Source organism: Pteropus medius, unplaced genomic scaffold (assembly GCF_902729225.1).
Source record: "Pteropus medius unplaced genomic scaffold, Ma_sr-lr_union100, whole genome shotgun sequence".
Lineage (NCBI taxonomy): Eukaryota > Metazoa > Chordata > Mammalia > Chiroptera > Pteropodidae > Pteropus > Pteropus medius.
In genome coordinates, this window is record NW_024344378.1 from 37,955,766 (window position 1) to 37,972,435 (window position 16,670).

A 16,670-nucleotide genomic window follows, 5' to 3' on the forward strand; every position below is an offset into this window, starting at 1 on the left:
AAGGTAAATATAAATAAGTAAAATTAATTTTACTATTAAGTTTTATTTAACCCAATAGATTATTTCAACCTGCAATCATTATGGATCACTTGATAACTGTTGTATCACTGAGTTAAAAGTCCCTTAGTTATTCAGTATTAGTATTTATCAGCATGAAGGCTTGAGTCTTTGCTCATCATCTGCCACAAACTTCCTTGGCAGGCAGTTTTTGCTCTGTTTAAGTGTGTGTCTGTGCATGTGGAGAAGTGTGTATATATGTGTGTGTATTCTGGACTTAAAAATCTATCCACATTCCACCCCCAAATACAAAAGGTATTACATTTGTTTCCTTTGTGACATGTTAAAATCATATGTGAGCTTACATCATGTATATTCCCTAACCACTCTGGGCTCTGCCTCTGGAGATGCAGTTCACCCATCACTCTACCTCAACAAGAACACGAGTTACAATGCCTTGAATGATCTTTCCTATTGTTACATTTTACAGCATAAGTTCTTACCAGATACTCTTCAAAAACAAATAAGAAACAAAACATCTTACTAAAATTTGTTTATTATATAAGGTATATATTCTTTATGCAAAATGCAGATAGATTAAGTATAAACATAAAGATAAATTGGGATGACAGTGTATAAATTACTCTGAACCTGTCTTTTCCCACTTAACAATAGCTATCACTGTTCTTCTATGCTAATAAGGTACTCTGGTATCTGCATGTATCTATCGAGGGGTTGAATAAATTCCTCATCCTTGGGTTTCAAATTGCTTACAGTTCTTTTCTCTTTGCTATTATAAACAATGCTACAAACACATTTATGTTAGTGTTTCTGCACTTGTTTTATTTTTTCAATAAATTTCTGGAGAAAAAAGTACGTTTTGCTCCACAAAGGTGATCAGGAAAAAAAAAAATCATGTTAAAAGTTATGCCACTGTTAATGGTCTTAAAACAGCCAAACTGCTTTGAGAGAGGTATGCCAATTTCTACTTCTCCCAGCAGTATTCAGTACTAAAGTGCCAAAACTCACACACCTGTCCAATCAAGCTCTTTGTCTTTGCCAATTTGATAGATGAGAAAGCATCATCTCATATCCATATTAATTTGCACTTATTGCTAGGAAGTCTGTATGAATTTTTTTCATGTGTATGTTTGTGATTTGTATTTCTTTATTTGTGCATCTTTTATTCATGTCTTTAGTCCATTTTTCTCTCAGAAAGTTCACCATTTTCTTATCTATTCATAAATTCTCTTAATATATTAAGAATATTAACTCTTAATAACACATGTTTTAAATTTTACCAACTAGTCATTAACTACGGGAAAGGGGGCCTTTTGTTACTTTTTGGTTTTATTTTTTATGTTTTTTAGTCTATCAATCTTTTTCTGTAGCTTCTGTCTTAAAAAATATCACATGAGCAAGTCGTTTCACCACATAGGTATTATAAAAATTCATAAATATATTGTTATAATTACTTTTAAGATTTTATGTTTTAGTATTTGAATATTTAATACATATAGACTAAAGTTTGGTATAAATTAAAGATACAATGTCATTGTTTTCCCAAATGGTTAGCCAGTTAGAACATACTAAAGGTATAATCAATTTTTTGTTTGTTGAAATGATTTTCTAACTTTATTATCTAAAAATGTTCAATTCAATAAAGTAGTACAGGATTAAGTAAAGAGGATACTTAACAGAGAGCCAAAAATAGCATAAAGATCTTTAAATATGATAAATAGGTCTAGTTTTTCTAAAACTTTGAGTGTTTGGCAATCTATATGCAATTGTTAAAAGCTTAGACTGAATATAAAATTAAACCATAAAATAAATTTCCAAAGTTTTTATCCCTGTTATAATCCCTAGTTCTCTCAATGTACTTTAAAACAACTTTTATAAATAGAGGAAATTGATTAAGAAAAAATTTTGCCAGTGTTAAGCTTGAGCAGGTAATTGAGTTCTATATTTAATGGTACCTTATTAACTTCCTTGAAATATTAATCAAAAAAAGTCAAATATTGAAATTCTTCCCTTGATAAAGGGATTCTCATTACTGCTCTTGGTAACTACACAGATTTGAATTAATGGAAACATTTTTAACTTTTTATTATAGAAATTTAAAAACATAAACAGAAGTAGAGAGAATGATATGATAAACGGGATATACCCACCAGCCAGCTTCAGTAATTTTGAATTCCTGGTGAAGGCTCTTGAGTTTACCTAAGCACAAAACCATCGTTGCCTTAAAATAATGTAAAATATTGTTTTAAAACCTTTAAATATTCATTGTTCTTCATAGATCTTCACTTGTCTTTTTTTCTCTTTTTTAAAAATGTGCCTATTTGATGTGTAATTTAGATAAGATGCATACATTGCAGTTTACTGATATATATGTCTTGTCTCTTTATGGATTTTCCTTCAATATTCTGGGTTTTTAATCTTTGTATATTTTTTCATTGTTGTTAATGAAACTGACTTTGTCACATATAATTCCCGCACGTTCTGAATTTTGTTGATTTCATCTCCATGGTGAAATACAAAAGAGTGATAAGATACAGATTCAATTTTTTTTATGTGTAGCATGACTATTTTATAAGTGATTTTGTGTATTTCTATCTGGTGATGCATGATATCCATTATCTCTGACTTTTAATGTTATTAGCCATTGATGAGCATTACCAATTCAGTACTGTTAGCATTCTAAATCTACTATTTTTTCTTCATTTATTAGCTGGAATACATAAAAAGAAACTTGGCTTCATCAATTATTTGTGTACCATATGGTACAGGTCATACTGGAAAGGCAGAGTAAATATTTGGATTTTTCTTTTTCTTTACTAGTTCTTTAAAAAATAAGTGATTTTCTAGCACCCAGAAATCATAATTAGTTTCGATTTTTGAATATTTGATACTGCGAATGTTTCCATTCTCATTAATTGTCCATCTTTGACCAGTGAGAGCTAATTCAGGATGAGTGCTGAGTTCTTTTGAATAGAGCCTGTTTGGTGGCTTCCTTTGAATCAGGTACAAGGCAATATACAAGTCTTCCTTTGTATTTTCTAAACCAGATCAGGAATTCAGTCATTTCTTTAAACACTCTGGTTTCTTAAGGTGGAAAAGGATATTTCAAGACACTTTCTGGGTGCTGGTGGGGCGAGAATGAGTTGATCATTGTTTCTTACCTTTTCAGAGGAACAATCTAGGAAATATGTATTTTATTAAAAGATAAATTTATGGGTTATACTGGTGCTTCCATTTCAAATTCAGAAATATAGCTTTATATCTTTATCACCTTTCTTCCATGCTGAAAAGCTTGATTTTCAATGATGTCAATATTTATTTGCCCTATCCCACACCACACGTAAAATGTCTCAGAGTAACTATAGCACCACCGCTACCAATAATGTGATTATTTAAATTTTTAAACATTTTTTGCATTTCTTTCTCTCCTTAGAGTACATCCGACTACCAATGTACAGTCAAAATTCCTGAGTGTTAAAGTCACTTAGAATAGTTGTCTCTATGAGATTAGGTCAAATGCATATAGATTTAGGTTTATTAATTTCATATTATCTTTGATTTTAAGAGACTACTTTTTCCATTTTTTATAATAATGTTAGAAAAGTTAAGTTTACAAAGTCGATCTTCAAAACAAGGTATATTTGAAGATGTCTGTGTCTTTTTAAAAAATTGATTTCATGATTATCTTTTCATGGTTTTGCTAATAAGCATCCTCTTCTTTTCTTTTTTTAAACATTAGCACATTAAACATACTCTTACTACCCTGTTTTTGTCATCATCACTATATCCTGGAGACCGTTCCGTAATAATATAAAAAGATATTTCTCATTTTATGTTACTGTACTCCATGGTACTGATGTATAATAGTTTATTTGACTAGCTCCTTATTGATAGATATTTGGATTGTTTCTAGTCTTTTCAGTTACCCCCAGTGCTGTAATAGTTTTGCTCATCATTTCAAATGTTTACCAGTGTTTGGTCATAAAAGATTCCTACAAGTGCAATTACTGGATCAAAAGGTAAATATATATAATTTTGCTAAAAATTGGAAAATTCCCCTCTGTTGATGCTCTACAATTTAATTCTCACAAACAGTATATATACAAGTTTCTATTTATCCTCAACCTTTTCAACCAAATCTGCTGTCAGACTTTGGATTTTTGCCCATCTGATGGGTGAGAAATGTTTCTAACAGTACTTTTAAGTTTCATTTCTTTTGTTATAAGTGATGTTAAGCAACTTTCCATATGGCTAAGAGTCATTTGATTTTCCATTTCTGTGAACTTCCTGTTCATATTGCTAGCATATTTTCCCATAGAGCATTTTTCTCTATTTTCAGAAGCTCTTTGTATTTTAGGGATTATTAGTCTGTGTCTGTGATTAACTACAAATATTTTCCCAAAGTTTTTAATCTGGCTTTTTACCGAGTTTAAATTAGCTATACATACTTTTAGTTTTCTGGAATCAAATTTATTGCTCATTTCTTTTATTGTTTCTAGATTTTGATTAATATTTAGAAATATTTCCTCAAATTCGAGGTTATAGAGAAATACACTAATGTTTTTATCTAGTACCTGAAGTGTTGTAAAGTTCTTTTATATCCCATTACATTTATCTGTTTGAATCTCTGATTCATTTGGAAATCATTTGGAAATTAATGTGGTTTATAGGACAAGTATTGAGATAATAAATCAAATGAAAAAAGATGGAAGTGAAAACATTTTTTGATACTCATTCTATAATTTTACAGTCCTTTTAATTTTCTCCATTTATTTACTATAATTTTTCTTTTAGGGCCAAGAAAAAAAAATTACATGTTTTTAAATACAATTCCATAATCCAGTATATTACCTTTAATTTTATTACATTAACAACCAGTCAATTGATAAGCTTAAGCCCAATAAACATGTCATAGAAAATAAAAATACAATACTTTTGGCTTATCTGTTAATTTCCAATTATGTCTTAAATATATTATCACTGATATCAGCACCTCTATTTTTTTATTTTCACTTTATTGTAATAACTAAATATAATTATTTTAAAAAACATTTCAAACACCAAAAATTCCACAAGCAAATATGATGACAATGTTCCTAAAACTATACTATGAGCAGAGGTATGCCCTAGACCAGAATTGTTAGTGATTAGCCTATATAAAAACCCAAATTTGTCTGACTTAGAGTACCTTAAGGATGTCAATGCACAAAGTACAGAAAAATGTGTCACATGAAAATTGAAAACTATTAGATTCTTAAAAATACATGGATCTATATTCAGACTTTCTATTATGTCCCATTATGCTATCTACTCTACCATGCTCTTTTAATCATTGTATCTTCACACATATTTTAATATCTAGGAGAAGTTACCTAGTAGAACTAAGTCAGAACTTTCTCTCTTTACTTGCACCTTCCCAGCTGGGCACCCTTGAATAGAGCACAGTTAGAGCAGTCACACTTGCCAATGGTGTTTTACAGTTCATTATGCTAATGTCCATTGTAACTTCTAAGTCTCTCTAAGGGAGTACGACTGTGTATGGCATGCAGAATAATGCTTCCCCTGAAAGATGTCCACATTCTAATTCCCAAAATTTGTGAATATTGGTCATTACATAGCAAAGAGGAATTAAGATTGCAGATGTAACTAAAGTTGTTAATCAGCTGACTTTAAGATGGGGCGATTATCCTGAATTATATAGGTAGGCCTATGTCATCACGTAGGTCCTTAAAAGTGAAAGGGGGTGGCAGTAGAGTTGGTTTTAGAGTGACATAGCATGAAAATGACTCAATTGGCCATTGCTGGCTTTGAAGATGGAAGGAGACCGTGAGACAAAGAATGTTGGCAGTCTCTAAAAGCTAGAGAAGCAAAGGAAAAGGATTCTCAACTCAGGCTTACAGAAGGAACACAACCCTGCCCATACTTTGATTGTATCAAATTTCTGACCTCTTGAGCTAATAAACAATAAATCTGTGTTATTTTAAACCATTAAGTTTGTGGTAATTTGTTATATCAGCCATAGAAAATAAAGATGCCATGGAGTCCTTTTTTTTAAAGCATCCCACAAATAATATATATTGAGAAACGTATTAAATTATGCTTCAATTTGGATTGAATTAAGTTATCATTTACTAACAGCGGTCCCCAAAATCCACGCAAAAATCTAGGCTGACTCAGGCAAAAATTGTATTACAATTTTATCTTTAAAACCTTCTTCCTATTCAACAATTACTGATAGAGGCCCTACTGTATGAAAAGCACATTTTAGTTATTTCATATATGCACACACACAGATACATACACAAACACAAATTAAGTCTTCTTAGGTTCCCAGTATTCTCTCCTGTACTCCACTAACAAAATTTTATGCTCTGAACTTCTCTTCAACTGCTTCTTGCTATCAATTTTACCTTTCCTATGTCTCACTCATCATCCACTCACTCAAGAAATCATTTATTGAATACATACAATGTTATTGGAATTGCTTCTCATTCCAGAGATTCAGGTATGTTCCCCTAGATTTTCCTGTACTCACAAGATCATGAGATCAGCTGCCTTAGTCCCTGCTACTAATGGAAGTGCATGAATTTTGGGGATATGTTTTAGTGGGGAAAAACATTTGCAAACCTCTTTAAGGGCAACTGGGCAACTGTTTAAGCGAAGTACTGACATAGTCAAAACATTACGGGTACCATGTTGGAACGAATTAGAGAAAGACAAGACTGAAAATATGGAGACTAGTCAGAAAACGGGAGGTATCTAATGAGAGACATCTAGGATGGTGACAGGTAAAATGATGAGAAATGAGTGGATTCTAGAGAAACTTAGAAGTTAAAACTAACGGGAATTTGTTGTGAGTTGATGAGAGCAAAGAAAGAGCTCAGGATCACTATATGAAACAGATGGGGGCTGGTAGCAGACACAGGTCTGGGGAATATGGGAGGGAAAAGTACCATTGTGGAGAAAGATGATGAAGTCAGATGTAGAACAGGTTTTCTATTTAACAGGAATGGAAGGGTGATCATTAATCAATGCTGATACGATATATAACATGTGCTAATGTCCAAAAGAACTTTTGTAGGTGGGGTTTAGAAACAATTCTATAATCTTTGTTGTCTAATTCAAAGCACTTAGGAATAACAGAAACTTCAAACTGGAATAGAGAATTTAAGACCAAAGAAAATGTCGGAGCTGATATGAAGTAGTTTTGGAGTGAGAAGTAATTTTTGGAGCTCTTCATATTATACTCTGGAGTTAGAGGCCCACCTCATCTGCACGTTGGATAACCCCAATGTACACTTATCCCCACACATGGACCATAACGTACCCCCGGAAAAAGCAGTGACCTAAATTATCTTTAATGAGCCACATGGTTCAGACAAAAGCAATGACTTTCCCCTGAGCTATTTGGATTGACTGCATTCCCGGTGCATTAGTGACTCAAGTCCCTTATTTGGCTTTGGTTGTGCAGACACTGCGGAACTGCATCACTGAAGCCTAACCTGGAACTTCTAAGAATAAATGCTACCCAGGAAACACAGGAGGAAATGAACACAAAGGCGTCTTGAAAAAAGTAAAATTATATATCTTTCAATCACTCTGATTCCTAGTCTAGACTCATCTCAGATTGATCGCTGAGGCCTTTGCCATGAAAAAGTATGACTTTCGAGCCTGGATATTTTGAAGAATCCTGAAAAAGCCTAACTAACACAGAGTTCCTGGGTTTTCCCAAATGTAATCCATTCTGGAGAAACTGTGGAAGGAAAAGAATTATTGATCTGAGAAAATAATATAAAACTGTGAGAAATCCCAGGGAGAATAAAGGCCGTTGTGAATTAGTCTGGGAGGAGTCAGGAGTCCCCTTAGAACCAAGGCAGCCTGACAGCAGCAATGAAGTAAGTATAGGTTGGTTCAGATTTTTTTTAAATTAAATTTTTTGGAGTGACATTGGTTAATAAAATTATGTCGGTTTCAAGTGTATAATTCTATAATACTTTATCTGTACATTCCATTGTGTGTTCACCACCCAAAGTTCTGCTGTTGTCTCAGCCCTCATTGCCTTGAGTTAATCAATGCCCGCTCCATTATTTCAGAAGTCAGCAGTGACTACACTACAAAGGCCCATGGTTATTGATATTCACAGAGCAGCCCCTGAGGGTGAAGAGGTGATGTAGGTGTAAACTGACCAGTCACTCTTAGATATTCATTAATCCAACCTAATCTCCACCAAACCCTCAGGGCTGGAAATTTGTAACCCAAAGGGACAGCCATCTCAAAGTGCTGATCCTGCCTAAGGGTTTAGAAGTGATTGATAAAACAGAGCTATTGCCTAATGAAGGGGAGCAAACTAGGTTAGTCTGAAAGATTCCATGTTGCCTAGAGCTCTAAATCCTCTAATCCCTCCTTTTTAACTATTCCCTGACCTTAAGTACTTACCTCTTATAGAGTTTCCAAACTGTGAGTGTTGACCCATTAGTAGATGATTAAATCAATATAATGAATAATGACTAGTATTCTTCAATAAAATCAAATTGATCAGGAAATACCAGAGTACATTGCTCATTATAAAATAAATATTATTTTGTAATATGTCTAAAATATATTTACAAATATCATTTTGTAAATATATTTCAAATGGATCGGGAGGCAAAAAGTATTCTTATTGTAGAATAAGGTCAAAAAAGTTTAAAAGCCCCTGTATGGCTATTATCCCCAGGGAAGTCTTACTTCACAGACAGCGGAGACATATAAACTATAAAATAAAGATAATAAATGGAAGAAGAACTGTTGGAACCGATAATCCAAATAAGCATAATGAATAATCTCAAACAGAGAATAGAAGGTATTAGTAGCATTAAGTAGAACCAAGAAGAAGGAAAAAAGAGCAAGATGAAATGTGAACTATGAAAAGTGTGGTAGGTGAATAAGGAACACTAGTCTGTAAAACACATTAGTGAGCTGAAATATCAGATTGAGGAACTTTTCCATAAGGCAGCAGTAAAAAAAGTGATATAAATATAAATAAAACTTGTGGAGATTAGAAATATAAGCAAAAACATAAGGATAGTAGAATACTGGATGAATATTTTTTTAAAAAATAGATGAAGAAGTATTTGATAAAATAAGGAAAATAAATTTGCCCAATTTAAGGAAAGATTATAAAAAATCAAAAGAGGTCTTTATAGAGCACAAAATAATAGATAAAACCTTACACCTGGTTATATTGTAAAATGTAACATCATCCAAAAAAGAGCAGTCTAAAAGCTTCCAGAATGAAAGAGCAGAAATATTTAAAAAGAAACAAGAATTACACTGAAAAGAACAAAGTGAGAAGACATTATAGTATTATATCTAGGCTGTAGAAGGAAAAAGTCTGTGATTGTAAAATTTTACATTTGCCAATATGTCATTTAAATCTGATAGAAAATAATATCCTTGGACTTATCAGACCTCACAAGGTTCACCAGACAAAGTCTGACCTTCAAACCCCTCTGTAAGGAAAGTATTCAAGAATAGAGCTAAACCGAAAAGGATAATTGAAGATATTTGAAAGTAAATGTAGTCAAACCACTTTCTAAAATGTACTGTCATCTGAACAAAGTAAGGATGATAAAAATGCACATAAAACAAACTAGAACTAAAATTCTAGAAAATTAAAAAGAGAAAAAATAATGAATGAGAGAAATTTATCTTTCGGTGGGAAAATATAGATATTCAAGAAATCAATAGAAAATGAATAGTACTTTAGAAAACTACAACTTACTAAAAATAACCCCAGAGGAGGAAAGTCTAAACAGATCACTTTCCACAGAAGAAATAAAAATAGTCATTAAAAAGATCTCCCACAGAAAGCACTAGGCCCAGAGGATTTCACAGGTGAACTCTACCAACTCCACCTTTATGAAACAATTATAACATGACCCCAAAACATGACAAAGATCACCCCATAAAAAACAGACTAACCTCCCATATAAATAATGCTACAGCATTTTTATATAAATTATGTGTATATTACCAAAAAGAATCCAACAATCCTAAAGTATGATTATTATGACTAAGTAGGGTTAACGCAAGGAATAAACATGTGTTTCAACATTAAGAAACTGTTAATGTAATTCATCATTATAGGCAAGTAAAGGAGAAAAATAATACTATCTCCATAGACACAGGAAAAGCACTTGACAAAATTCAATGTCCATTCATTTTTAAAGCACTCAGTAAAATGAGAATTGATGGAGATGTTCTTAACACTTCTAATCTATCTATATACCTATATGTCTCTCCATCTAAATGCAGTTATCATACTTAAGAAAGAAATGCCAGAAGCTGTTTTACAAAAGCCAGGAAAGGAAAAGCCTAACCACTAGTTCTCCTGCTATTAAACATTGTATTGAAGTTACTGATCAACGCAATTACACTAAGTGTTTGTGTCCCCTCCCAATTCATATTCAAATTCACTCTTATCCCCAATATCTGAAGACGGGACCTCTGGGAGGTAATTAAGTCATGAGCATGAAGCCCTTGTGATGAGATTAGCATCCTTTTAAGACAGGATAAAGCTTTCTTCCCCATTTTTCTCCACCATATGAGGACATGACGTAGATGAAGGCCCTCACCGACAACCAAATTGGCTGGCACTTGGAGCCTACGTAACTGTGAGAGCTAAATTTCTGTTGTTTAAGCCACTCATTTATGGTATCTTGTTTTAACAGCCTGAGCTAAGACCATGGATGAAGGCCCTCACCAACAATCAAAATGGCTGGCACCTGGAGCCTACAGAACTGTGAGAGTTAAATATCTGTTGTTTAAGCCACTCATTTATGGTATCTTGTTATAACAGCCTGAGCTAAGACAGTGTATATGGTATGCTACTTTTTATTTAAGAAAGTAGGTAAATACATCTTTTAAAGTAGATAACAACAAAGGAGTAGAGGAAACAGGATGGCTACAGGTAAAAGCTAGACCGACACAAATATGGTCAAGTGATCTTTGACAAAGGAACAAATATAATTCAATGGAGGAAGGATATTCTTCAACAAATGGTGTTAGAATAGGTGGACATTTATATACAAAAGATGAACCTGATACAATTCTTATATCTTTCACATAAATTAACAGTTTTACCATATAATCCAGCAATTGAGTAGCTTTGTATTTACTCGAATAAGTTGAAAACTTAAGTCCACACACAAATCAGCACATGAATGTTTATAGTAGCTTTGTTCATAATTGCTGACCACTGAAAGCAACCAACATGTCCGTCACTAGATTAATTGGATAAGTAGACCACAGTAATACAATCAATGGAATAGCATTCAGTGATTAAAAAAATGAGCTATCAGGTCACGAAAAGAAATAGAGGAACCTAAAATGTGTATTGTTAAATCAAAGAAGACAGTGTGTAAATGGTATATATGGTATGATTCCAACAATGTGACATAATAGAAAAAGTAAAACTGTAGAGATTGTAAAAGATCAGTGGCTGCCAGGGTTTGGGAGAGGGGATAAAAGGTAGAACATAGAGAATTTTTTAGGGCGGTAAAACTATTCTGTGTGAAACTTTAATGGTGACCATGTGTTATTTTGCATTTGTCAAAACCCATAGAGCTGTACTACAAATGATAAACTATAGTTAATAATAATGCATCGGTATTGGTTCATTAATTGTAATGTACCACACTGATGTACCACAAAGGTCCAAGGTCTTAATAATAGCTGGAGGGGAGTGGGGGAAAGTGGGTATATGGAACTCTGTACTATCTGCTAAATTAGTCTGTAAATCTAAGAATGTACTAAAAAAAGAAAATGTAATATTTTTTCTAGTTTTATTGAGGTATAATTGACATATAACATTGTATAAATTTAAGGTGTACAATATTATTTGACATATGTACATATTACAAAATAACTACCATAATAAATTTAGTTAACTTTCATCGCCTCATAGACTTACAAATTTTTTTCTTGTGAAGAGAACTTTCAAGATCTACTTTCTTAGCAGCTTTTGAATATATCATACAATATTATTAGCTATAGTCAACACGCATTACATTTCCAGAATTTATTTTATAACTAAAAGTTTGTACCTTTTGACCACCTTCATCCAATTTCCCCACCTGCTCCCCCTTGCCCCTGGTAACCACTAGTCTATCCTCTGTTTCTACGAATTTGTTTTTATAAGATTCCACAGATAAATAAGATCATACAGTATTTGTCTTTCTCTGCCTGACTTATTTCACTTAGCATTATGCCTCAAGGACCATCCATGTTGTCATACATGGCAGTATGTCCTTCTTCTTACGGCTGAATAATATCCCATTGTGGAGATATGTGTATATATCTTACATTTTCTTTATCCATTCATCTGTTGATATACACTTAGGTTGTTTCCATGTCTTGGATATTACAAATAATGGTACAATGAACATGGGGTGTAGCTATCTCTTTGGGATAGGGATTTCTTTTCCTTGGAATATGTACTCAGAAGTGGAATTGCTATACCATATGGTTGTTCATCATGTCAGACTTATATTTATTACTTTTAAAAATAAAATAAAATTGAACAAATGTATATGTGTATTCAGTTAGTGGCATTACCACACATAGAGACACTGCTCCAAGTGACTTTAAAACATGGTAATCTGACTCAATATTCCTAGTGAATAAAGCATAAGGATAAAAGAACTGCAAAAAAACTTAAGCTATTTTAATAATTATATTGTTGGTGGTAGAATGGGTATTGTTCTTCTGATACTGTTGTGTGTGGAATGTGGGATCCAGCAAGTAGTCATTATTTGATAGACTAATTCTATCAAGCCCAGTGTTATTGATAACTAGGATTCTAATAGTAGGAGAGAATATATACAAATGTAATATTAAAAAAAGTTTAGTTAAAAATCAAAGAAAAAATTCCGTGGTTCTGAATTAGAATAATAAGAATTAATTACATATTCCCAGCTTTATCTATGAAAAAAAATAATAATCAACTTGGTAATAAGTAATGTGTACCCCTAGCATCCAGATTATGGCCTTGAAATAGCATTTTACTTTTTAAAAAGTATGGCTTCTCAGAGAAATGATTGATTCAAGTTTAGTGCAAGAAATGTATATGATAAGTTTGACTATCACAACCAAAAAGAAGGTAACTATCAAAACCTACTGCAATTGTATTAAAATGACCAGATGGAACAATTTGAGCATCAATAATAAAAATAATTTCAATCAGTAGAAACACATCAAATATATTTAAATCCATGAGTTCATGATTCTTAAAAAAAAAAAAATGGAAAAGAAAAAGGAAACAATTACTCTATGAGGAGGCCAAATATTATGGTTAATTTTATTTGGTCAAACATTATTCTGGGTATGTCTCTGGGAGTGTTTTTAGATAAGATTAATATTTGAATTGATAGACTGAGAAAAGCAGGTTGTCTTATCCAATCAGTTGAAGGTCTGAATAGAACAAAAAGGCTGCCCCTGTCCTTAAATAATAATGAGCTTCACTTACCTAACTGCTGACCTAGAACAGCAGTGTTCTCCTGCCTGTGGACTGGAACTTACGCCATCAGCTCTCCCGGAATTCAGGCCTCAAGACTCAGATCAGAACTATACCACTGGCACTCCTGTGTCTCCATCTTGCTGTTTGCAGATCTTGGAACATAGCTTACATAATTACGTGAGCCAGTTCCTTAAAATAATTATCTTATACACACATACACACTGTATCGATTATATTTCTTTGGAGAACTCTGACCCCAGGGGACAACCTCATCATTTTTGAAAGCTTATAAATAAAAAGACTCAAACACTTATCCTATTTTTACACATATAAGAATGGTATCACTGTGTCACCAAATAGTAGATAAGAAGTTTGTTTCACTTTATGGAATAATCACAGCTAACAATGAAGAAAGTAATGAGAGAATTAAATATTATTTTGCAACTCGTAATGACTTAATGGATCTAGGACTTGACCACCAGAGACAGAAAGAGAAGAACCATGCAATATGTGCCTCTTGATTGAAGAATAAAACACCAGCTTTGAAGAGGGCTTATCAAGATCCTAGATCCAAACATTAATTTATAGGGAATGCATTGACCAGAGAAATGCGTTAAATGACATTACAGAGATACAGTCTGTAAAATGCCAATGATGAGAAAATTTACCAATACAGCTTTATTAACAACAGTGAAGAAGAAGGAGGAGAAGGAGAAGGAGAAGGAGAAAAGGAAGGAAGGAAGAAACTATGAAGTGGGGACTTATAAATTAAAAAGACTTTTAAATTAAAAAAAAAATGTAATAGGTGGACCTAATTTGGATTCTAGTTCAAAATGAGAACTATAAAAATAAATGATGACCTGCAAGTTTAAACTCTTAATATTCACTGATATAATATTTGTGTTTACTTTTTGAGAGTCCTTATATTTTAGAGATACTAGAATATTTATGGATCAAATTATTTGATATTTGGGATTTTTCTTCAAAATAATGCAATAAGAGGAGAAAAAAGGGAGGTATAGATGTAAAAACAGGAGACATTAGCTGATAATTGTAAGGCTGGTAGTCTAGGGCTCTTCATAATTTTTTTCTGTATGCTTTTAATATGTTTTAAAATTTCCATGATCACACATTTTTATTTATATTACTAATGCATAGTAAAGAACAAGTGTTCTCTGAGCTATTTTTAAAAATAAATCAATAACATTTGTCCAGTGATTTAAAAAAAGATGTACTCATAAAAGAGAAAGAGAACAGTGGAAAAAACAGGAATAGAAGCCAAACTTCTTTGATTTGTAGATTTAATGTTGGAGCCATAAAAATATTTTACATATTATAAAATAAAATTCAATCAAAAAGAAATCATTAAAAATCTAAAAACAGAACAAATGAAACTAACTCCGTCTCCAGTTGGTGGCATAATCACGCAGAGATCTATTCCAAAAGACTTTAAGACACAATAGTTTCATTTACATTCTCAGTGGGAAATACTCTAAGAATAAATCATCTTTAGTAATCATACTTTTGGTGGTAGTAACTGTATTATCATTCTGAAACTGGTGTATTTGTAATCCATGATGGAGTAAATGAGGTGCTTTTTGTTTTTTTGTTTTGTTTTGTTTTGTTTTTGTCACTGAGAACTGAGATTTTCAGCATGGGAGAGGATAGAAACTGACGTAAATTTAATGAGGATAAGTAAATACTCAGTAGTTCTGAATTTGACTTGGAAATAGTGCAAACACATTATATATTTTATCTTCTAAAAATATATCTTTTCCTGCTCTTGTAATGAAAAGTCTTTGAAACAATGACCTGTATCAACAATGTATTGGATTTTTATTGCTGCTGTAACAAATTATCACAAATTTAGTGGCTAAAAATAGCACAAATTTATTCTCTTGCAGTTCTGGATGTTAGAAGTCCAAAATCAGTTTGAGCTAAATTCAAAGTGTCAGCAGGCTGGTTCCTTCTGGAGGATCTAGGAGAACCATTTACTTGCCTTCCCTACTTTTAGAGACTGCCTGAATAACTAGGATTTTGACTCCTTTTTTTTGCATCATTCCAACCTTTCTTTCATGATTACATATACTGCTGATTCTGATCATCTTGCCTCCCTCTTATAAAGACCATTGTGATTACAGAGGACCCAGTTGCATAATCCAGGATAATTTCATCATCTCAAGATCTTAACCTAGTCATATCTGCAAAGTTTCTTTTACTATATGAGATAATATATTTGCAGGTTCTAGGGATTAGGCTGTGACTATCTTTGAGGGGCTATTATTCAGCCTATTAAAGTCTATCTTCTAGATCCCAAAGATTTACATTCCTCCCACATCAAAATATATTCACCCCATCCCAAGATCACCAAAAGTCTCAACGCATTACAGTATTAACTCATCTAAGTCACATTGGTTTAAAAATTAAATATTATCTAAATTAGATATAGATGAGACTCTGGGTATGATCCATTTTGTGCAAAATTCCTCTCGTATGTGAACCTATGAAACTCAAGAAACAAGTTACTTTCTCCCCAAAATACAATAGTGGTACAGGCATTAGATTACAGTTATAATTAGACCACTTAAAAAGGGAGAAAATTAAAGGCAAAAGGGAGTCATTAGTCTTGAACAGTTTTGAAATCTAACTGGGAAAACTCCTTTAGTTTTCAAGTCCTGAGAATAATCTTTTGGGGTTGAGAGCCCCACTCACCAAACTCACAGCTCCGCCCTTTCCTTCTCATGAAGAGTAGCATATGTTTACAACTAAGTAATTTTTATCAGCCTATTTCCTGCCTATAGTATGCTGAGAGTCCAACAGCTTTCTTTTGTTTTGTCCTCTCTTCATTGCTTTCAGTCCAAGTTTGCAATGTCTCTGTCGCAAACATTCTCAGAAAACCTGTGGGACTTTCCTGTATTTCACAGGAATTTCTTACATTAGATAATAAAGATAGTATCAGTGAACTTCTCTAAAACTCACATTGTGGTTTTGAAACCATGTCACACTGAAAGGAATTAGATTCATTTTAGAAATGGCTTGTTGTCTGACATAGGGAGAATATATGATTAATATACCAAAAAGCTTATCATCCCCCAAAGTAGAGAAGTTACAAAAACTTAATAAATTCAAGCCATTCTTGCCTGAGATGGGAAAA